A 22212-nucleotide genomic window follows, 5' to 3' on the forward strand; every position below is an offset into this window, starting at 1 on the left:
AAGTTACCTGACTGAGAAAGGTATAAATAGAAATCGGAGCCTGCTCCAAATGGCCTGGTCAGCTCCAAGCGGGTGAGACTTGAGCTCCAAGTGGGCTGTAAAAACCTCCTGGAGATTTCATTCATTTAATGTCTGGTACAAGACACTGCGTCCAACCAGTTATGTTTGAATGTCAAACCAACCCCAATCCTTAACCTAACCTCACAGTTTCCTGCTGTGTTTTATCAACCTCCCAACCTACCCCAACTCTTAACCCAACCTCACAGTAACAAACCTCCATGTGGGTTTCATTGATTCAATGTCTCGTACATGGCACAGAATACAACCTATCGCAGTTTATTAAAATCACACCTACCCCAGCCCTAGGCCCAACCTCACGGTAACCTGCTGTGTTTTATTAAATTTTACTCCTACCCCAACCCTAAACACAACCTCAGGGTAAGCAGTTTATATATATTTTTTATTATTTTTATGAATGTCTACTACAGCTACATCAATCGCAAACCCAGCCTACGTGCGGCATAAGTGCCTTCCACTTAGAGGTCATCCAGCCAACTTGCAGTGTAATCTCCTCCACTTGTAGGTCTCTGAGCTGCAGCAACACCTAAGCGCTCTGACACACAGACACAAAAGAAACCATTGCTTTTAACCTACTCTTGGAGAGGAGAGAGTCTCCGACCCTGGATCTCAGGTCTTCTATGGAGGGACTGTCAGGAATCCTGTAAGAGCATCCCATCCACACAACCTCTTGCCATAAAAACAAAGCAGAATGTGTGGTGAAGGAACTCCGGGTTGACAGAGCCTTGTCCTTGCTCCAAGCAATGTGCTAACAAGGTGCTGAACAGAGTAACGGTGGCACAAAGGTTAGCGCTTATGACTACGGATCAGAAGATTCTCGGTTACGAAAACCAAGAAACTGTGTATGAGAGAGTGCGTAAGTGTATGAGTGGCAATTGTGCAAGCGGAGCAGGGACGTGCCAGCGATCAGAATGAACTGGAGTTTGTGCCAAGACTGGCTTTCTAAAGTGGCAGTTCCCATATGGTCTAGCGGTCAGGATTCCTGGTTTTCACCCAGGCGGCCCGGGTTTGACTCCCGGTATGGGAAGGCTTGAGTGCTTTTGCTTCTGTCCTTTTTGGCCAGAGGTCGGACTGCAGATACCTTATAGGATGTGGTTGTAAAACTTCCCTGTAAGCCTTCGATAGCTCAGTTGGTAGAGCGGAGGACTGTAGGTGGGATGATGGCAATCTTAGGTCGCTGGTTCGACTCCGGCTTGAAGGACATCTTTTGCGCTCAGAGCCGCTTTCTTGCCTTCGCCAAGTGAGTTCACCACTGCTCAAAGTTCAGCATGGAGGTGAAAAGGAAGTTCCCTGACCGGGAATCAAACCTGGGCCACGGCGGTGAGAGCGCCGAATCCTAACCACTAGACCACCAGGGAAGGTCTGGCTGTAGGTTGCCCTCAAGTCTAGTCTTAAAGGAACTCCATGTTCACCGAGCCGTGTCCTCTTTCCAATCAGCATGCTACTGAGCACTGCTGACACGGACTGGGCTAGTGGCGCAATGGATAACGCGTCTGACTACGGATCAGAAGATTCTAGGTTCGACTCCTGGCTGGCTCATTCAGGATTTTTTTGCGTTGCTCTCAGTGCAGTGCGGTCGCGGTTTGCCCCTGCCGGAGTTGTTCGGTTCTACTCTGGAGTGAATCGAGTTTCTGGGGCCGCCAGCACAGAGCCTGTGGGGTGCTCTCCTGGGTTCAAAGGCTGCCCCAACCGCTCTCATGTCTTGGTCCTGTACATCCCTCAGGACTTCCAGAAGAAACCAGTACAGCCACTCTCCTGGGAAGACGGCAGTGACAGCTTGTAGACAAAAATGTTTGCTGTGAGGCTAAGGCGTTCTACTGCAGCACAGATACGCATTCGAAAAGCAGACAATATTCTAAAACAAAGTGCCAACCTAAAACAAGATTGCAGTCAAAATGACCACCTCAGACAAGTGTGAGCAATGTTTCAGTCTCTGTTATATGTCAGCAAATATGCCACACAGTGCAGACTAGGCCAGTGGCGCATACTGGCACCTGTAAGTCGTGGTTATTCTTGGCTACACCGGCCAATCACGTTCCGAGTTGTAACCAAGATTTTTTTTTAATTCATGGTTACGCTGGCCAATCACGTCCCGAGCTGGAACCAAGATTCACCCTATTCTTGGTTACGGCAGCCAATCATGTTCCGAGTTACAATGAACGCTATGGCCAATCAGCCCTTATACCATTCAAGATTTGTACTGTAATAACAGATTTCGTTGCAGATTAATTCGGACAAAAATTGCAAACTAAGTATTTTTATAACAAGTTGGTTTAAATTAATAACCATTACAGTAACATTAATTACTACAACACGATTATTATATGATTGTTATAGATGTTGTATAACGTTATTTGGTAAGATTAACTTAGCCGACCAAGCACTCTTTAAAGTTTTACTACAAACATTTTAATGCAGTTATTATACATTACAACACTTTATATTATTATTTACTACCATAGTTACAATAATGCCCGTGCATTATTCTAACACATCAATGAATCACTCACTTATAATAAATATAAGGCTCATTTCATCAGTCACTGATTATAAACAAATATTATAACTAGATTCTTAAAGTTTGAGAACAAACTTTGAGGCTGGCTTGTGAAACTCTTACAAGCTAGCTGTTATTAAGCCTATTATTAAGAAACCGCAACTAGACACCAACAACTTATCTAACTATAGGCCTATTTCTAATCTTCCATTTATGTCTAAAATACTAGAAAAAGTTGTTTCCACTCAATTATGCTCTTATCTGCAGACAAACAATATTTTTGAAGTGTTTCAGTCAGGTTTCAGGGCTCACCACAGTACAGAAACCGCCTTAGTGAAAATAACCAACGATTTACTCTTAGCTGCTGACCGAGGGTGCGTCTCGCTATTAGTTTTACTCGATCTTAGTGCGGCATTTGATACCATTGACCACAATATCCTCATAAATCGCTTAAAGTCTACAGGTGTCCAGGGACAGGCTCTACAATGGTTTAAGTCATACTTAACTGACCGCTACCAGTTTGTAAATCTTAATGGACAGCCTTCACAAATCTGCCCAGTAAAGTATGGGGTGCCTCAAGGATCAGTTTTAGGCCCTTTACTGTTTACAATTTACATGCTACCTCTGGGAGACATTATTAGAAGACATGGGATCAGCTTTCACTGCTATGCAGATGATACTCAATTATATATTTCCACTAAACCTGACGAGACGTCTGAACTTTCTAAACTAACTGAGTGTATCAAAGACATCAAAGACTGGATGGCCAACAATTTTCTTCTCTTAAACTTCGACAAAACAGAATTATTACTTATTGGGCCTAAATCTTGCACACAGCAAATCTCGCAACTCAATTTACAATTAGAGGGATACAAAGTTAGTTTTAGCTCTACTATAAAAGATCTGGGTGTCATATTAGACAGCAATCTAACTTTTGAAAACCATATATCCCATGTCACAAAAACTGCCTTCTTTCATCTGAGAAATATCGCTAAATTACGAAATATGCTATCCATCTCAGATGCAGAAAAGCTAGTCCATGCTTTTATGACTTCGAGACTGGATTACTGTAATGCTCTATTTGCTGGCTGCCCAGCATCCTCTATTAACAGACTTCAATTAGTACAAAATGCAGCAGCCAGAGTTCTGACCAGGTCTAGAAAATATGATCATATAACCCCAATTTTATCCTCCTTACACTGGCTGTCTGTTAAGTTTCGTATTGAATTTAAAATATTACTTCTCACCTATAAAGCTCTAAATAATCTAGCTCCTGTTTATCTAACCAACCTTCTGTCTCGCTACAAACCAACTCGCTCTTTAAGATCTCAAAATTCAGGGCTTCTGGTAGTACCTAGAATAGCAAAATCAAGTAAAGGAGATCGAGCCTTCTCTTTCATGGCTCCTACACTCTGGAATAGCCTTCCTGATAACGTCCGAGGCTCAGACACACTCTCCCAGTTCAAAACTAGATTAAAGACCTATCTGTTTAGTAAAGCATACACTCAATGCATCACCTAGCGGGTTCCACACAGGCTTCTGCATCTTGTTTATATACACTATGAACAGCAGCTACGCTAATTATTTTCTTTATTCTCTATTTTCACCTGGGGATACTCATCCCGAGGTCCTCAGATTATGCGGAGTTACTGATTGGATCCAAGACCAGCGACGAGATGATGCCAAGGATTCCATATCCGGGACCAGGCCATATCCTGAGCTGCTGCTGCGCTGATGGTCGTGGGGAGTGGAGAACATGAGTCTGATTCCAGCGACGCTCCAGGGACAGACGAGTCTACGCTGAGGCCATCTTCCAGCCTAAACCACGGCGAATGAAGCTCTGCACAAGACTTTTGGCCAACGGAGAAATTAAAATGGTCGTGCCCAACTGAGTCTGGTTCTCTCAAGGTTTTTTTTTCTTCACTCCCATCAGGTGAAGTTTTTTTTCCCTCTCCGCTGTCGCCACTGGCTCACATGGTTCAGGATTGGTAGAGCTACGCATCGATAAATTTGCTCTTCAGTGTTTGAACTCTCAGTAATGATTAAATCACACTGAACTGAGCTAAACTGTACTGAACTTAAACACTAAAACCTGAACCACACTGTTCCAGTTACTATGACCATTTATGTGAAGCTGCTTTTACACAATTTACATTGTAAAAGCGCTATACAAATAAAGCTGAATTGAATTGAATTGAACAACAAAAAGGCAAAACACAACATCGGTCAGCATTGGTGGTTCAGTGGAAGAATTCTCGCCTGCCACACGGGAGACCCGGGTCCGATTCCCGGCCAATGCATTTCCTGTTTTGTGTTGCTACTCTTCCAGCTCTGGTTAACAGCCTTGCAGCAATCACACCCCAATAGGGATCGAGTATAAGCATATCAGCATTGGTAGTTCAGTGGTAGAATTCTCGCCTGCCATGCGGGAGACCCAGGTCCGATTCCCGGCCAATGCAAGTGTGGTTTTGTGTTGCTACTCTTCCAGCTCTGGAAAAAAAAGCCTTGCAGCAATCACACCCCACTAGGGCTGCAGTAAAACCATATCAGCATTGGTGGTTCAGTGGTAGAATTCTCGCCTGCCACGCGGGAGACCCGGGTCCGATTCCCGGCCAATGCAATTCCTGTTTTGTGTTGCTACTCTTCCAGCTCTGGGTAACAGCCTTGCATCAATCACACCCCACTAGGGCTGTAGTATAAGCATATCAGCATTGGTGGTTCAGTGGTAGAATTCTCGCTATTAGACAGAAGACCATGGTCGGATTCCCGTCCATTACAATTCCTGTTTTGTGTAGCTACTCTTCCAGCTCTGGGTAACAGCCTTGCAGTAATCACACCCCACTAGGGCTGCAATATAGGCATATCAGCATTGGTGGTTCAGTGGTAGAATTCTCGCCTGCCACGCGGGAGACCCGGGTCCCATTCCCGGCCAATGCAAGTGCTGTTTTGTGTTGCTACTCTTCCAGCTTTGGGTAACAGCCTTGCATCAATCACACCCCACTAGGGCTGAAGAATAAGCATATCAGCAATGGTGGTTCAGTGGTAGATTTCTCGCCTCCACCGTGAAGACCCTGGTCATATTCCCGTCCATTCCAATTCCTATTTTGTGTTGCTACTCTTCCAGCTCTGGGTAACTGCCTTGCAGCAATCACAACCCACTAGGGCTGCTGTATATGCATATCAGCATTGCTGGTTCAGGGGTAAAAATCTCACCTGCCACGCGGGAGACCTTGAGTCGATTCCTGGCTAATAGTAATGCAGTTTTGTGTGGCTCCTTTTTCAGCTCTGGTTGACGGCCTTTTAGCACTCACACAACACAAAGGCAAGGAAGAACTTGGGTCAGCATTGGTGGTTCAGTGGTAGAAACCTTGCCTGCCACGCGCGAGACCCGGGTCCGATTCCCGGCCAATGCTTTTCCTGTTTTGTGTTGCTACTCTTCCAGCTCTGGGTAACAGCCTTGCAGCAATCACAACCCCCTAGGGCTGCAGAACAAGCATATCAGCATTGGTGGTTCAGTGGTAGAATGCTCGACCGCCACGTGGGAGACCTAGAGTCGATTCCCGGCTAAAATGTGCGGTTTTGAGTGGCTCCTGTTTAAGCTCTGGTTGATGGCCTTTTAGCACTCACACAACATAAAGGGAAGGTACAACATGGGTCAGCATTGGTTGTTCAGTGGTAGAAGTCTTGCCTGCCACGCGGGAGACCCAGGTTCGTTTCCCCCCCAATGCACCTTCTGATTTTGGTTGTTACTCTTCCAGCACTGGGTAACAGCCTTGCAGCAATCACACCCCACTAGGGCTGCAGTAAAACCATATCAGCATTGGTGGTTCAGTGGTAGAATTCTCGCCTGCCACGCGGGAGACCCGGGGCCGATTCCCGGCCAATGCAATTCCTGTTTTGTGTTGCTACTCTTCCAGCTCTGGGTAACAGCCTTGCATCAATCACACCCCACTTGGGCTGTAGTATAAGCATATTAGCATTGTTGGTTCAGTGGTAGATTACTTGCCTGCCATACAGAAGACCATGGTCGGATTCCCGTCCATTACAATTCCTGTTTTGTGTAGCTACTCTTCCAGCTCTGGGTAACAGCCTTGCAGTAATCACACACCACTAGGGCTGCAATATAGGCATATCAGCATTGGTGGTTCAGTGGTAGAATTCTCGCCTGCCACGCGGGAGACCCGGGTCCGATTCCCGGCCAATGCAAGTGCTGTTTTGTGTTGCTACTCTTCCAGCTTTGGGTAACAGCCTTGCATCAATCACACCCCACTAGGGCTGAAGAATAAGCATATCAGCAATGGTGGTTCAGTGGTAGATTTCTCGCCTCCACCGTGAAAGACCCTGGTCATATTCCTGTCCATTCCAATTCCTATTTTGTGTTGCTACTCTTCCAGCTCTGGGTAACTGCCTTGCAGCAATCACAACCCACTAGGGCTGCTGTATCTGCATATCAGCATTGCTGGTTCAGGGGTAGAAATCTCAACTGCCACGCGGGAGACCTTGAGTCGATTCCTGGCTAATAGTAATGCAGTTTTGTGTGGCTCCTTTTTCAGCTCTGGTTGACGGCCTTTTAGCACTCACACAACACAAAGGCAAGGAAGAACTTGGGTCAGCATTGGTGGTTCAGTGGTAGAAACCTTGCCTGCCACGCGCGAGACCCGGGTCCAATTCCCAGCCAATGCTTTTCCTGTTTTGTGTTGCTACTCTTCCAGCTCTGGGTAACAGCCTTGCAGCAATCACACCCCACTAGGGCTGTAGCATAAGCATATCAGCATTGGTGGTTCAGTGGTAGAATACTCACCTCCCTCGCGGGAGACCCGGGTCCGGTTCCCGGTCAATGCAATTCATGTTTTGTGTTGCTACTCTTCCAGCTCTGGTTATCAGCCTTGCAGCAATCACACCCCACTAGGGCTGCAGTAAAAGCTTATCAGCATTGGTGGTTCAGTGGTAAATTTCTTGCCTGCCACACAGAAGACCCAGGTCCGATTCCCGGCCAATGCAAGTGCGGTTTTGTGTTGCTACTCTTCCAGCTTTGGGTAACAGCCTTGCATCAATCACACCCCACTAGGGCTGAAGAATAAGCATATCAGCAATGGTGGTTCAGTGGTAGATTTCTCGCCTCCACCGTGAAAGACCCTGGTCAGATTCCCGTCCATTCCAGTTCCTATTTTGTGTTGCTACTCTTCCAGCTCTGGGTAACTGCCTTGCAGCAATCACAACCCACTAGGGCTGCTGTATATGCATATCAGCATTGCTAGTTCAGGGGTAGAAATCTCACCTGCCACGCGGGAGACCTTGAGTCGATTCCTGGCTAATAGTAATGCAGTTTTGTGTGGCTCCTTTTTCAGCTCTGGTTGACGGCCGTTTAGCACTCACAAAACACAAAGGCAAGGAAGAACTTGGGTCAGCATTGGTGGTTCAGTGGTAGAAACCTTGCCTTCCACGCGCGAGACCCGGGTCCAATTCCCAGCCAATGCTTTTCCTATTTTGTGTTGCTACTCTTCCAGCTCTGGGTAACAGCCTTGCAGCAATCACACCCCACTAGGGCTGTAGCATAAGCATATCAGCATTGGTGGTTCAGTGGTAGAATACTCGCGGGAGACCCGGGTCCGATTCCCGGTCAATGCAATTCATGTTTTGTGTTGCTACTCTTCCAGCTCTGGTTATCAGCCTTGCAGCAATCACACCCCACTAGGGCTGCAGTAAAAGCTTATCAGCATTGGTGGTTCAGTGGTAGATTTCTTGCCTGCCACACAGAAGACCCTGGTCCGATTCCTGGCCAATGCATTTCCTGTTTTGTATTACTACTCTTCCAGCTCTGGGTTACAGCCTTGCATCAATCACACCCCACTAGGGCTGCAGGTAAAGCATGTCAGAATTGGTGGTTCAGTGGTAGAGTTCTCGCCTATCACACAGCAGACCTAGAGTCGATTCCCGGCTCAAACAAGTGCATTTTTTGTGGCTCCTTTTTCAGCTCTGGGTGGCAGCCTTTTAGCACTCACACAACACAAAGACAACTATCAACATGGGACAGCATTGGTGGTTCAGTGGTAGAATTCTCGCCTGCCACGCAGGAGACCCTTGTCCGATTCCTGGCCAAGGAAATTCCAAGGAAATTCCTCTTCAGCTCTGGGTAACAGCCTTGCAGCAATCACACCCCAATAGGGAGCCAGCATAAGCATATCAGCATTGTTGGTTCTGTGGTAGAATTCTCGCCTGCCACGCGGGAGACCAAGGTCTGATTCCCGCCCAATGCAAGTGTGGTTTTGTGTTGCTACTCTTCCAGCTCTGGAAAAACAGCCTTGCATCAATCACACCCCACTAGGGCTGCAGAATAACCATATCAGCGTTGGTGGTTCAGTGGTAGTTTTCTCGCCTACCACGCGGAAGACCCTGGTCCGATTCCCGTCCATTCCAATTTCTGTTTTGTGTTGCTACTCTTCCAGCTCTGGGTAACAGCTTTGCAGCAATCACACCCTACTAGGGCTGCAGTGTAAGCATATCAGCATTGGTGGTACACTTGTGAAATGCTCGCCTGATACGTGGGAGACCTGGGTTCCATTCCCAGCTAATTCAATTCCTATATTGTTTTGCTATCCTTCCAGCTCTGGTTGATGGCCTTTTAGCACTCAGACAACACAATGGCAAAGAACGAGATTGGTCAGCATCGGTGGTTCAGTGGTAGAATTCTTGCCTGCCACGCGGGAGACCTGGGTCAGATTCCCGGCCAATGCAATCCCTGTTTTGTGTTGCTACTCTTTCAGCTCTGGGTAACAGCCTTGCAACAATCACACCCCATTAGCGCTGCAGTATATGCATATCAGCATTGAGGGTTCAGTGGTAGAATTTCGCCTGCCACGCTGGAGACCTTGAGTCGATTTCCGGCTAATACATGTGTGGCTCCTGTTTCAGCTCTGGTTGACGGCCTTTTAGCAGTCACACAACACAAAGGCAGGTAAGAACATGGGTCAGCATTGGTGGTTCAGTGGTAGAATTCTCGCCTGCCACGCGGGAGACCTGGGTTCGATTCCCGGCCACTGCAACTGCTGTTTTGTGTTGCTACTCTTCCAGCTCTGGGTATCAGCCTTGCAGCAATAACACCCCACTAGGACAACTGTATAAGCATATCAGCATTGGTGGTTCAGTGGTAGTATTCTCACCTGCCACGCTGGAGACCCGGGTCTGATTCCTGGCCAATGCAATTTCTGTTTTTTGCTGCTACTCTTCCAGCTCTGGGTAACAGCCTTGCATCAATTACACCCCACTAGCCCTGCAGCATAAGCATATAAGCATTAGTGGTTCAGTGGTAGATCTCTTGCCTAACACACGGAAGCTCCTGGTCTGATTCCTGTCCATTGCATTTCCTGTTTTGTGTAGCTACTCTTCCAGCTCTGGGTAACAGCCTTGCAGCAATCACACCCCACAAGAACTGCAATCTTTTGATTGATCTTTTGATTAGATCCTGCAGTGGATCCTACTGAGAGTTGTCACACAGAATGGTGATGGAACATTTCTGCAACTCTCACTGACATCCAGGACCTTCTGAGCCATTGTCATTCATTCATTTTCTTGTCGGTTTTGTCCCTTTATTAATCCAGAGTCACAACAGCGGAATGGACTGCCAACTTATCCAGCAGGTTTTTACGCAGCGGATGCCCTTCCAGCCGCAACCCATCTCTGGGAAACATCCACACACACATTCACACACACACACTCATACACTATAGACAATTTAGCCTACCCAATTCACCTGTACCGCATGTCCATGTCTTTGCACTGTGAGGGAAACCGGAGCACCTGGAGAAAACCCATGCAAAGGCAGGGAGAACATGCAAACTCCACACAGAAACGCCAACTGAGCCGAGGTTCGAATCAGCGACCTAGCAATGTTCTTGCTGTGAGGTGACAGCACTACCTACTGCGCCACTGCCTCGCCGAGCCATTGTCAGTAATCCAAAATTCAAGAAGCAGGGTATGTGTGTGTGTGTCTGTGTACACATGATAAAGAGTACAGAATATGCCAAGCACTTTTTACTGCAGATTGTTACTTTAATGCTGTAGTGGAATTTCCCTGTAAAAAATATATAATTGTTTTTATGTTTATTAAAGATTATAATCACAAACTGCTGTATCTTAAATTATTATTAATATTTTCTATAAATTGTCAGTCTTCCTTTTGTACGTGTGCATGTGCATACACAGATGTTCTGTAGGTGAGACATCTGACATCTAAAAAACACAGATCTGCCAGATTTTTACTTGAACCGAGAAAGAGGGACTTTCAACTGACTGTATTGCTTTGTGTTGGTGTTTTTACTGAAGATGAAGTTGGTATTTATTTATCAGGATTTGTCAAATAAAAAAATCAGAAGTTTACACGAGTGCTGCACTTATTAATGTCAAATTTATTTTCATTAATTTGTGTCCTGATAGATAAGTAATAAATAAAACTGGCCGTTTGTGCCACACTATTAATATAATATTAAGTGTATTTAATATTCTAATTAAATGAAATAGAATAACAATGTTGTACGTGACTCTTAATAACCAAACAAAATCATTATAAAAAATATTTTTAAAGATCTACAGTGCAGAAATGGATCCAGAAGGGTTATTAGAACGTGGTATTGAAGTATTTACCCTGTATTTACAAATAATACAAAAATAAAACCAAGAAGACTGCATTGTAATTCAGTAGTATTAGATTATGAAATTATTAATAACTTATTAATTAAATTGTAGAACAGATATTAAAACCACCCAGTAGGTGGCAGCAGAGCACTGTCTTCATTCAAATGGAGAAACTGAACAAAACTTTAATGGATCAGTAAATAATAAATAATGAAATTGATTGCATCCATAGATGACACACCATGTAATATGAAAAAAATTAATAAAAAATTTTACTCATGCTGGAACATTTACATATAACAGATAATATATGTTTATATTCATAGCAGCGTCAAAGTAAAAATAAATCCATTATATGATGAAATAATCTGATTTAATAAGTAAAAAGGTTACAAACATATACTTCCCTTAATAAATAATAGCTTATCCCTGCTCTTAATAAAACTCAAAGCAGTGCAGTATTGAAAGTATTGACATTATGAAATTCACATAACTGTTAACATAATTAACATATAAAACACTCATCAAGAATGTCCACTTTTGTGCATTTTTGTGTTTATTAACAATAAAAACAATATTTAAGAAATTGTACATGCATTTCCTGTTTACTGACACCACGTAGTGGGCATTCACTCTATTGCGTTTCCACTAACCAATGAAATTACAGGTGGGCGTGGCTGAATATGCAGCCTTGCCCCACATTCATCCCCGCCCAGATCTGCGGGCTGCAGACAGGGGCTTCTCCGCGCCTGTGGAAGGCCTGCCCACCCGTCGCTAGAAGAGTCTGTTCAGACGCCGAAAACTACTCGAAAGGTCCCCCCTCAAAGCGGTTTGACCAGGTGAAGGAACACGCAAAGAGAGCCCCCGGTGGCATTTGTCCGCCAAGCGAGTGTGCCCTGTGGAATGTCAGGATTTTATTTGCCGGCCTGCCGCTGTTACTGACGGAACGAATGCAGACCGTGTGAATGGTCATCATTTTATCTGCCATTAAGTAAGCGAACGCTTCTGCTCAGATCAGAGGTAACTTTGTTTCAAGAACTGCAGTCTTTTGCAGACGTCTGTGGCGTTTTGGGCAGAGGGACGGTTCTAAACCAATCTGAACCAGAGGCAATTTCGCAGCCAGCCGTCGGTGGTTTCCCGTCTCAGGAATGTAAGGTGCCTGCAGTGGGAGGTTGTTCCGTTAGCGCTTCCGCTTTCGTCAGTGAAGTTCTTTTGCGGAACGTTTGTAGATCCCGTCGTGCTCTTCAAGCTATGTCGTTTGAGCACTGTGCTGATAGGCTGACGTAAGAAAACAGGACACGAAATATACAAGGCGAGAGTGCAAAGCACGGAGCTCTAGGCAAAGGCGGTCCGAACCGCAGCAAAGCAGGAGGTCGACATGTCCAAATAGACCAAATCAGAAACTAAGCAGAGAAAAACGGCATCTGTGGAGAAAGAAAACAGATAGAGGAAAAGAAAGAAAGAACAGGAGGATCCCCTCCCCCCATAGAGGGTCTGTTATCCCCAGATCGAGTGCGTCCAGTGGAATCCATGTGTTGGCAGCCCCAACTGATGACAAAACACAAAGCAAGCATCTGGAGGAAGCTCAAACTCTTCATGCGTTGCCACAGTTACTAGCGAGTGGTTTGCAAGCACAGGCACGTCTGCTGCAAGTACAGCGCCGTCAGGGAGTAGGGGGAGGCTGCAGACTTGGATCCAGACAGATCTACGGCCCAAGCAGTTTTACGGCCCAGGCAGTTTTACGCCCCTGTTGTTCCTGTTGTGTCCAGTAGAAGGAGGCAGTACAGTATTATTTTAAGCCTCCAGAACTTTATCACACCCAACCAAACGCGACACCATGAAGAGGTATCTATGTTAAATACGTGTTTAAAACATTAGCAAACATGAAACTTAAACCTTTTTTTTATTAGATTAAGGTCGATATGAGTATATGTCAACACAAACAAATTGGTGTAGTATAACAGCATGTGTTAGTTTGACTCAATTTTAGCTAACTATGTGCAGGCCAGCTACATGTTCTACATCAACAAAAGAGTAAAATAACATTAACCTACATAAGAAAGTGTGTTATGTAAGCTAATTTTATTTTACCTTTTTTATCTCAGCAAGGGAGTAATTATTATATATTTAATAATTATTTAAAGATATATATTTTCTTATAGATTAGACAATACACTTGCATGGTCTGGGTTGTCAGCCAAATCTACACTTCAACTACACTACATTATTCCTCCAAATTTGACTTTCTTAAATGTTGAAATAAATCTAAACAGATCTGAAAATTTAATTGATTTTATTTTAAATTTTAAAATTGCATTGCTTTCAATTACAATCAATATAATACAATCCTGTTCTAGTTTAAACAATTAAACTATGATATATCCATAAATGCATATAGAAACTCACAATTATAAATGGTCTACTCATTTTTGTTCATATAGCCTAGCTATACAGTACATTTTATATATTACTAATGAAGTTTGCATTGCACATGCAGTCATATTGTTTATCCCTTATTTTTTTCATCATATTTATTGTAACAATACCTCTGCATTCTTATCAAAGCACATCATTACTCCATATTACACTGTATTGTTTGGTTATCATTTTGGTATTTTCAAAATGCAAATTTATCTATAAACAATACAACAGATGCATATCTCTATATGAAAACGTATAGCTAGGCTACAATTAACCATTACAGTATCCAACAACATGTGTTTTAAATTTTTATTTTTTATTAAATGAATCTAAATTAATTTGCAATAGAGCTTTTGCAAATCTGGAATTATTTAGTGAGTGTATCAATTCTGCATATTTTATAGTGAGTTTATAACTCACTTTATGATACATTAATCTAGCGTTCATATTTAGCGTAATCTAATTAAAATTATATATACTTATTAACAGGACATTTAATAATCTGAGAGCGTTGACTTCAAATGTATTATGTGGTCATGTATCTTTCATCCCCCCCTACTGAATGCATTAGGAACAACAGGGGCGTAACGCTGTGGGGCGTAAAACTGCCTTGGTCGTAAAACTGCCTGGATCCATGTCTGCAGACGCCCCATATAGCCGTCAGGAGACAGGGGTTGCTGGCCCATTCCCCATGCTCGGTGGCTGGGCATCACCGCCCTGGAGTACGGCCGATAGAAAACGGCGGCTGCCATTTGCGCCGCCCGGCAACTCATACTTACCTGGCAGGGGAGATACCATGATCAAGAAGGTTGTTCACCCAGGGCGAGGCTTGGCCATTGCACTCTGGCCAAGCTGACCACTGTGAATTCCCCAAATGTGGGAATCTCGACTGCATAATTTCTGGTAGTGGGGGACTGCGTTCGCGCTTTCCCCTGAGCACAGTGGTTCAAGACAGAGTTCAGGCGGGTAGCGTCGGACCCGGCTGGCGCGGCGCTTCCCTCTCTTCCTCGTCCATTGCCAAGCCTCTTTTGCTCCAGTAGAGCCGCGCGTGCCTGTGGAAGGCCTGCCCACCCGTCGCTAGAAGAGTCTGTTCTGACGCCGAAAACGACTCGAAAGGTCCCCCCTCAAAGCGGTTTGACCAGGTGAAGGAACACGCAAAGAGAGCCCCCGGTGGCTTTTGTCCGCCAAGCGAGTGTGCCCCGTGGAATGTCAGAATTTTATTTTTACCGGCCTGCCGCTGTTGCTGACAGAACGAATGCAGACCGTGTGAAAGGTCATCATTTTATCTGCCATTAAGTAAGCGAACGCTTCTGCTCGGATCAGAGGTAACTTTGTTTCAAGAACTGCAATCTTTTGCAGGCGTCTGTGGCGTTTTGGGCAGAGGGACGGTTCTAAACCAATCTGAACCAGAGGCAATTCCGCAGCCAGCCGTCGGTGGTTTCCCGTCCCAGGAATGTAAGGTGCTTGCGGCGGGAGGTTGTTTCGTTAGCGCTTCCGCTTTCGTCAGTGAAGTTCTTTTGCGAAACGTTTGTAGATCCCGTCGTCTTCTTCAAGCTATGTCGTTTGAGCACTGTGCTGATAGGCTGACGTAAGAAAACAGGACACAAAATATACAAGGCAAGAGTGCAAAGCACGGAGCTCTAGGCAAAGGCGATCCGAACCGCAGCAAAGCAGGAGGTCGACATGTCCAAATAGACCAAATCAGAAACTAAGCAGAGAAAAACAGCATCTGTAGAGAAAGAAAACAGATGGAGGAAAAGAAAGAAAGAACAGGAGGATCCCCTCCCCTCATAGAGGGTCTGTTATCCCCAGATCGAGTGCGTCCAGTGGAATCCATGTGTTGGCAGCCCAACTGATGACAAAACACAAAGCAAGCATCTGGAGGAAGCTCAAACTCTTCATGCGATGCCACAGTTACTAGCGAGTGGTTTGCAAGCACAGGCACGTCTGCTGCAAGTACAGCGCCATCAGGAGACAGGGGTTGCTGGCCCATTCCCCATGCTCGGTGGCTGGGCATCACCGTCCTGGAGTACGGCCGATAGAAAACGACGGCTGACGGCTGAATTTTTTGAAAAATAACAAAAATGAAATATTTTTGAAAAATCACAAAAAATGAAAAAAATTTTGAAAAATCAACAAAAATGAATTTTTTTTGAAAAATAACAAAAAATGAAAATTTTTTGAAAAATAACAAAAAATCGAAATTTTTTGAAAAATAACAAAAAATGAAATTTTTTGAAAAATAACAAAAAATGCAAATTTTTTGAAAAATAACAAAAAATGCATTTTTTTTGAAAAATAACAAATAATGCAAATTTTTTGAAAAATAACAAATAATGCAAATTTTTTGAAAAATAACAAATAATGCAAATTTTTTGAAAAATAACAAAAAATGAAAAATTTTTGAAAAATAACAAAAATGCAAATTTTAAAAAAAAAATGAACATTTTTGGAAAAATCAACAAAAATGAAATTTTTTTGAAAAATAACAAAAAATCGAAATTTTTTGAAAAATAACAAAAAATGAATTTTTTTTGAAAAATAACAAAAAAATGCACATTTTTTGAAAAATAACAAAAAATGAAAATTTTTTGAAACACAAACATAACTTTGTTTCAAGAACTGCAATCTTTTGCAGGCGTCTGTGGCGTTTTGGGCAGAGGGACGGTTCTAAACCAATCTGAACCAGAGGCAATTCCGCAGCCAGCCGTCGGTGGTTTCCCGTCCCAGGAATGTAAGGTGCTTGCGGCGGGAGGTTGTTTCGTTAGCGCTTCCGCTTTTGTCAGTGAAGTTCATTTGCGAAACGTTTGTAGATCCCGTCGTCTTCTTTAACGCTATGTCGTTTGAGCACTGTGCTGATAGGCTGACGTAAGAAAACAGGACACAAAATATACAAGGCAAGAGTGCAAAGCACGGAGCTCTAGGCAAAGGCGGTCCGAACCGCAGCAAAGCAGGAGGTCGACATGTCCAAATAGACCAAATCAGAAACTAAGCAGAGAAAAACAGCATCTGTAGAGAAAGAAAACAGATGGAGGAAAAGAAAGAAAGAACAGGAGGATCCCCTCCCCTCATAGAGGGTCTGTTATCCCCAGATCGAGTGCGTCCAGTGGAATCCATGTGTTGGCAGCCCAACTGATGACAAAACACAAAGCAAGCATCTGGAGGAAGCTCAAACTCTTCATGCGATGCCACAGTTACTAGCGAGTGGTTTGCAAGCACAGGCACGTCTGCTGCAAGTACAGCGCCATCAGGAGACAGGGGTTGCTGGCCCATTCCCCATGCTCGGTGGCTGGGCATCACCGTCCTGGAGTACGGCCGATAGAAAACGACGGCTGACGGCTGAATTTTTTTGAAAAATAACAAAAATGAAATATTTTTGAAAAATCAACAAAAATGAAATTTTTTTGAAAAATAACAAAAAATGAAAATTTTTTGAAAAATAACAAAAAATCGAAATTTTTTGAAAAATAACAAAAAATGAATTTTTTTTGAAAAATAACAAAAAAATGCACATTTTTTGAAAAATAACAAAAAATGAAAATTTTTTGAAACACAAACATAACTTTGTTTCAAGAACTGCAATCTTTTGCAGGCGTCTGTGGCGTTTTGGGCAGAGGGACGGTTCTAAACCAATCTGAACCAGAGGCAATTCCGCAGCCAGCCGTCGGTGGTTTCCCGTCCCAGGAATGTAAGGTGCTTGCGGCGGGAGGTTGTTTCGTTAGCGCTTCCGCTTTCGTCAGTGAAGTTCTTTTGCGAAACGTTTGTAGATCCCGTCGTGTTCTTCAAGCTATGTCGTTTGAGCACTGTGCTGATAGGCTGACGTAAGAAAACAGGACACAAAATATACAAGGCAAGAGTGCAAAGCACGGAGCTCTAGGCAAAGGCGGTCCGAACCGCAGCAAAGCAGGAGGTCGACATGTCCAAATAGACCAAATCAGAAACTAAGCAGAGAAAAACAGCATCTGTAGAGAAAGAAAACAGATGGAGGAAAAGAAAGAAAGAACAGGAGGATCCCCTCCCCTCATAGAGGGTCTGTTATCCCCAGATCGAGTGCGTCCAGTGGAATCCATGTGTTGGCAGCCCAACTGATGACAAAACACAAAGCAAGCATCTGGAGGAAGCTCAAACTCTTCATGCGATGCCACAGTTACTGGCGAGTGGTTTGCAAGCACAGGCACGTCTGTTGCAAGTACAGCGCCATCAGGAGACAGGGGTTGCTGGCCCATTCCCCATGCTCGGTGGCTGGGCATCACCGTCCTAGAGTACGGCCGATAGAAAACGACGGCTGACGGCTGAATTTTTTGAAAAATAACAAAAATGAAATATTTTTGAAAAATCACAAAAAATGAAAAAATTTTTGAAAAATCAACAAAAATGAAATTTTTTTGAAAAATAACAAAAAATGAAAATTTTTTGAAAAATAACAAAAAAACTAATTTTTTTGAAAAATAACAAAAAATGAAATTTTTTTGAAAAATAACAAAAAAATGCAAATTTTTAGAAAAATAACAAAAAATGCAATTTTTTTGAAAAATAACAAATAATGCAAATTTTTTGAAAAATAACAAATAATGCAAATTTTTTGAAAAATAACAAATAATGCAAATTTTTTGAAAAATAACAAAAAATGAAAATTTTTTGAAAAATAACAAATAATGCAAATTTTTTGAAAAATAACAAAAATGCATATTTAAAAAAAATGAACATTTTTGGAAAAATCAACAAAAATGAAATTTTTTTGAAAAATAACAAAAAATCGAATTTTTTTGAAAAATAAAAAATGAATTTTTTTTGAAAAATAACAAAAAAAATGCACATTTTTTGAAAAATAACAAATAATGCAAATTTTTCGAAAAATAACAAATAATGCAATTTTTTTGAAAAATAACAATGCAAATTTTTTGAAAAAATACAAACAATGCAAATTTTTTGAAAAATAACAAAAAATGAAATTTTTTGAAAAATAACAAACAATGCAAATTTTTTGAAAAATAACAAAAAATGAATTTTTTTGAAAAATAACAAATGATGCAAATTTTTTGAAAAATAACAAAAAATGCAAATTTTTAAAAAAATCATAAAAAATGAACTTCTTTTGAAAAATAACAAAAAAATAGATTTTTTTTAAAAAATCACAAAAAATGAAATTGTTTTGAAAAATCACAAAAATTTTTTTTTTGAAAAATAACAATGAATTTTTTTTAAAATAACAATAAAAGAATTTTTTTTGAAAAATAACAAAAAATGCTATTTTTTTAAAAAATAACAAAAAATGCAATTTTTTGAAAAATAACAAATAATGCTATTTTTTTTAAAAATCACAAAAAATGAAATTTTTTTGAAAAATCACAAAAAAGAAAATTTTTTGAAAAATAACAAAAAATGAAAATTTTTTGAAAAATAACAAAAAATCGAAATTTTTTGAAAAATAACAAAAAATGAAATTTTTTGAAAAATAACAAAAAAATGCAAATTTTTTGAAAAATAACAAAAAATGCATTTTTTTTGAAAAATAACAAAAACTGAACATTTTTTGAAAAATAACAAATAATCACAAAAAATGAAAATTTTTTGAAAAATAACAAAAAATGAAAATTTTTTGAAAAATCACCAAAAATGAAAATTTTTTGACAAATCACAAAAAATGAATTTTTTTTGAAAAATCACCAAAAATAAATATTTTTTGAACAATCGCAAAAAATCACAAAAAATGAAATTTTTTGGAAAAATCACAAAAAATGAAATTGTTTTGAAATCACAAAAAATGAATTTTTTTTGAAAAATCGCAAAACATCACAAAATATGAGAATTTTTTGAATAATCACTAAAAATGAAAATTTTTTTGAAAAATCACCAAAAATGAACATTTTTTGAAAAATCACCAAAAATAAATATATTTTTTTTAAAATTACAAAAAATGAAAATTTTTTGAAAAATTGCAAAAAATCACAAAAATGAAATGTTTTGAAAAATAACAAAAAAGGAATTTTTTTTGAAAAATAACAAATAATGCAAATTTTTTGAAAAATCACCAAAAATGAAATTTTTTTGAAAAATAACAAAAAATCGATTTTTTTTTAAAATAACAAAAAATGCAATTTTTTTGAAAAATAACAAATAATGCAAATTTTTTGAAAAATAACAAATAATGCAAATTTTTTGAAAAATAACAAATAATGCAATTTTTTTTAAAAATAACAAAAATGCAAATTTTTTGAATAATAACCAAAAATGAGATTTTTTTGAAAAATGACAAAAAATCGAATTTTTTTTTAAAAATCACAAAAAATGAATTTTTTTTTGAAAAATCACAAAAAAAAGAAATTTTTTTGAAAAATAACACAAAATGAAATTTTTTAAAAAATTAACAAAAAATGAAAATTTTTGGGAAAATAACAAAAAATGTAATTTTTTTGAAAAATCACAAAAAATGATCATTTTTTGAAAATTCACAAAAAATAAACATTTTTGGAAAAATCACAAAAAATGAAAATTTTCTGAAAAATAACAAAAAATGAACATTTTTGAAAAATCACAAAAAAATCACAAAAAATGAAAATTTTTTGAAAAATAACAAAAAATGTAAATTTTTTGAAAAATCACCAAAAATGAAAATTTTTTGAAAAATAACAAAAAAACGAATTTTTTTGAAAAATAACAAAAAATGAAATTTTTTTGAAAAATAACAAAAAAATGCAAATTTTTAGAAAAATAACAAAAAATGCAATTTTTTTGAAAAATAACAAATAATGCAAATTTTTTGAAAAATAACAAATAATGCAAATTTTTTGAAAAATAACAAAAAATGAAAATTTTTTGAAAAATAACAAATAATGCAAATTTTTTGAAAAATAACAAAAATGCATATTTAAAAAAAATGAACATTTTTGGAAAAATCAACAAAAATGAAATTTTTTTGAAAAATAACAAAAAATCGAAATATTTTGAAAAATAACAAAAAATGAAATTTCTTTGAAAAATAACAAAAAAAATGCACATTTTTTGAAAAATAACAAATAATGCAAATTTTTCGAAAAATAACAAATAATGCAATTTTTTTGAAAAATAACAAATGATGCAAATTTTTTGAAAAAATACAAACAATGCAAATTTTTTGAAAAATAACAAAAAATGAATTTTTTTGAAAAATAACAAACAATGCAAATTTTTTGAAAAATAACAAAAAATGATTTTTTTTGAAAAATAACAAATGATGCAAATTTTTTGAAAAATAACAAAAAATGCAAATTTTTTAAAAAATCATAAAAAATGAACTTCTTTTGAAAAATAACAAAAAAATCGATTTTTTTTAAAAAATCACAAAAAATGAAATTGTTTTGAAAAATCACAAAAAAAAAATTTTTTGAAAAATAACAATGAATTTTTTTTAAAATAACAATAAAAGAATTTTTTTTGAAAAATAACAAAAAATGCTATTTTTTTAAAAAATAACAAAAAATGCAATTTTTTTGAAAAATAACAAATAATGCTATTTTTTTTAAAAATCACAAAAAATGAAATTTTTTTGAAAAATCACAAAAAAAGAAAATTTTTTGAAAAATAACAAAAAATGAAAATTTTTTGAAAAATAACAAAAAATCGAAATTTTTTGAAAAATAACAAAAAATGAATTTTTTTGAAAAATAAAAAAATGCAAATTTTTTGAAAAATAACAAAAAATGCATTTTTTTTTGAAAAATAACAAAAACTGAACATTTTTTGAAAAATAACAAATAATCACAAAAAATGAAAATTTTTTGAAAAATAACAAAAAATGAAAATTTTTTGAAAAATCACCAAAAATGAAAATTTTTTGACAAATCACAAAAAATGAATTTTTTTTTGAAAAATCACCAAAAATAAATATTTTTTGAACAATCGCAAAAAATCACAAAAAATGAAATTTTTTGGAAAAATCACAAAAAATGAAATTGTTTTGAAATCACAAAAAATGAATTTTTTTTGAAAAATCGCAAAACATCACAAAATATGAGAATTTTTTGAATAATCACTAAAAATGAAAATTTTTTTGAAAAATCACCAAAAATGAACATTTTTTGAAAAATCACCAAAAATAAATATATTTTTTTAAAAATTACAAAAAATGAAAATTTTTTGAAAAATTGCAAAAAATCACAAAAATGAAATGTTTTGAAAAATAACAAAAAATGAATTTTTTTTGAAAAATAACAAATAATGCAAATTTTTTGAAAAATCACCAAAAATGAAATTTTTTTGAAAAATAACAAAAAATCGATTTTTTTTTTAAAATAACAAAAAATGCAATTTTTTTGAAAAATAACAAATAATGCAATTTTTTTGAAAAATAACAAATAATGCAAATTTTTTGAAAAATAACAAAAATGGCATTTTTTTGAAAAATAACCAAAAATGAGATTTTTTTGAAAAATGACAAAAAATCGAATTTTTTTTTTAAAAATCACAAAAAATGAATTTTTTTTTGAAAAATCACAAAAAAAAAATTTTTTTGAAAAATAACACAAAATGAAATTTTTTAAAAAATTAACAAAAAATGAAAATTTTTGGGAAAATAACAAAAAATGTAATTTTTTTGAAAAATCACA

General features: G+C 38.5%; 9 non-coding genes across 9 annotated transcripts; 8 read left to right on the forward strand and 1 right to left on the reverse strand.

The window, feature by feature from the left end:
* Positions 1–1033: 1033 nt before the first annotated feature.
* trnae-uuc (transfer RNA glutamic acid (anticodon UUC)) lies at positions 1034–1105 on the forward strand. Its single transcript has one exon. It is a non-coding gene; the product is annotated as a tRNA-Glu (tRNA).
* Positions 1106–1193: 88 nt separating this feature from the next.
* trnay-gua (transfer RNA tyrosine (anticodon GUA)) lies at positions 1194–1279 on the forward strand. The gene is given in 2 exon segments: positions 1194–1230; positions 1244–1279. It is a non-coding gene; the product is annotated as a tRNA-Tyr (tRNA).
* Positions 1280–1364: 85 nt separating this feature from the next.
* On the reverse strand, positions 1365–1436 carry trnae-cuc (transfer RNA glutamic acid (anticodon CUC)). The gene has a single exon. It is a non-coding gene; the product is annotated as a tRNA-Glu (tRNA).
* A 108-nt stretch (positions 1437–1544) lies between these two features.
* On the forward strand, positions 1545–1617 carry trnar-acg (transfer RNA arginine (anticodon ACG)). The gene has a single exon. It is a non-coding gene; the product is annotated as a tRNA-Arg (tRNA).
* Positions 1618–5124: 3507 nt separating this feature from the next.
* trnag-gcc (transfer RNA glycine (anticodon GCC)) lies at positions 5125–5195 on the forward strand. Its single transcript has one exon. It is a non-coding gene; the product is annotated as a tRNA-Gly (tRNA).
* A 246-nt stretch (positions 5196–5441) lies between these two features.
* On the forward strand, positions 5442–5512 carry trnag-gcc (transfer RNA glycine (anticodon GCC)). The gene has a single exon. It is a non-coding gene; the product is annotated as a tRNA-Gly (tRNA).
* A 1198-nt stretch (positions 5513–6710) lies between these two features.
* trnag-gcc (transfer RNA glycine (anticodon GCC)) lies at positions 6711–6781 on the forward strand. Its single transcript has one exon. It is a non-coding gene; the product is annotated as a tRNA-Gly (tRNA).
* A 2765-nt stretch (positions 6782–9546) lies between these two features.
* trnag-gcc (transfer RNA glycine (anticodon GCC)) lies at positions 9547–9617 on the forward strand. The gene has a single exon. It is a non-coding gene; the product is annotated as a tRNA-Gly (tRNA).
* A 4781-nt stretch (positions 9618–14398) lies between these two features.
* On the forward strand, positions 14399–14562 carry LOC137494456 (U1 spliceosomal RNA). The gene has a single exon (XR_011014414.1). It is a non-coding gene; the product is annotated as a U1 spliceosomal RNA (small nuclear RNA).
* The last annotated feature ends 7650 nt before the right edge of the window (positions 14563–22212 follow it).

The sequence above is a fragment of the Danio rerio genome, chromosome 4 (assembly GCF_049306965.1).
Source record: "Danio rerio strain Tuebingen ecotype United States chromosome 4, GRCz12tu, whole genome shotgun sequence".
NCBI lineage: Eukaryota > Metazoa > Chordata > Actinopteri > Cypriniformes > Danionidae > Danio > Danio rerio.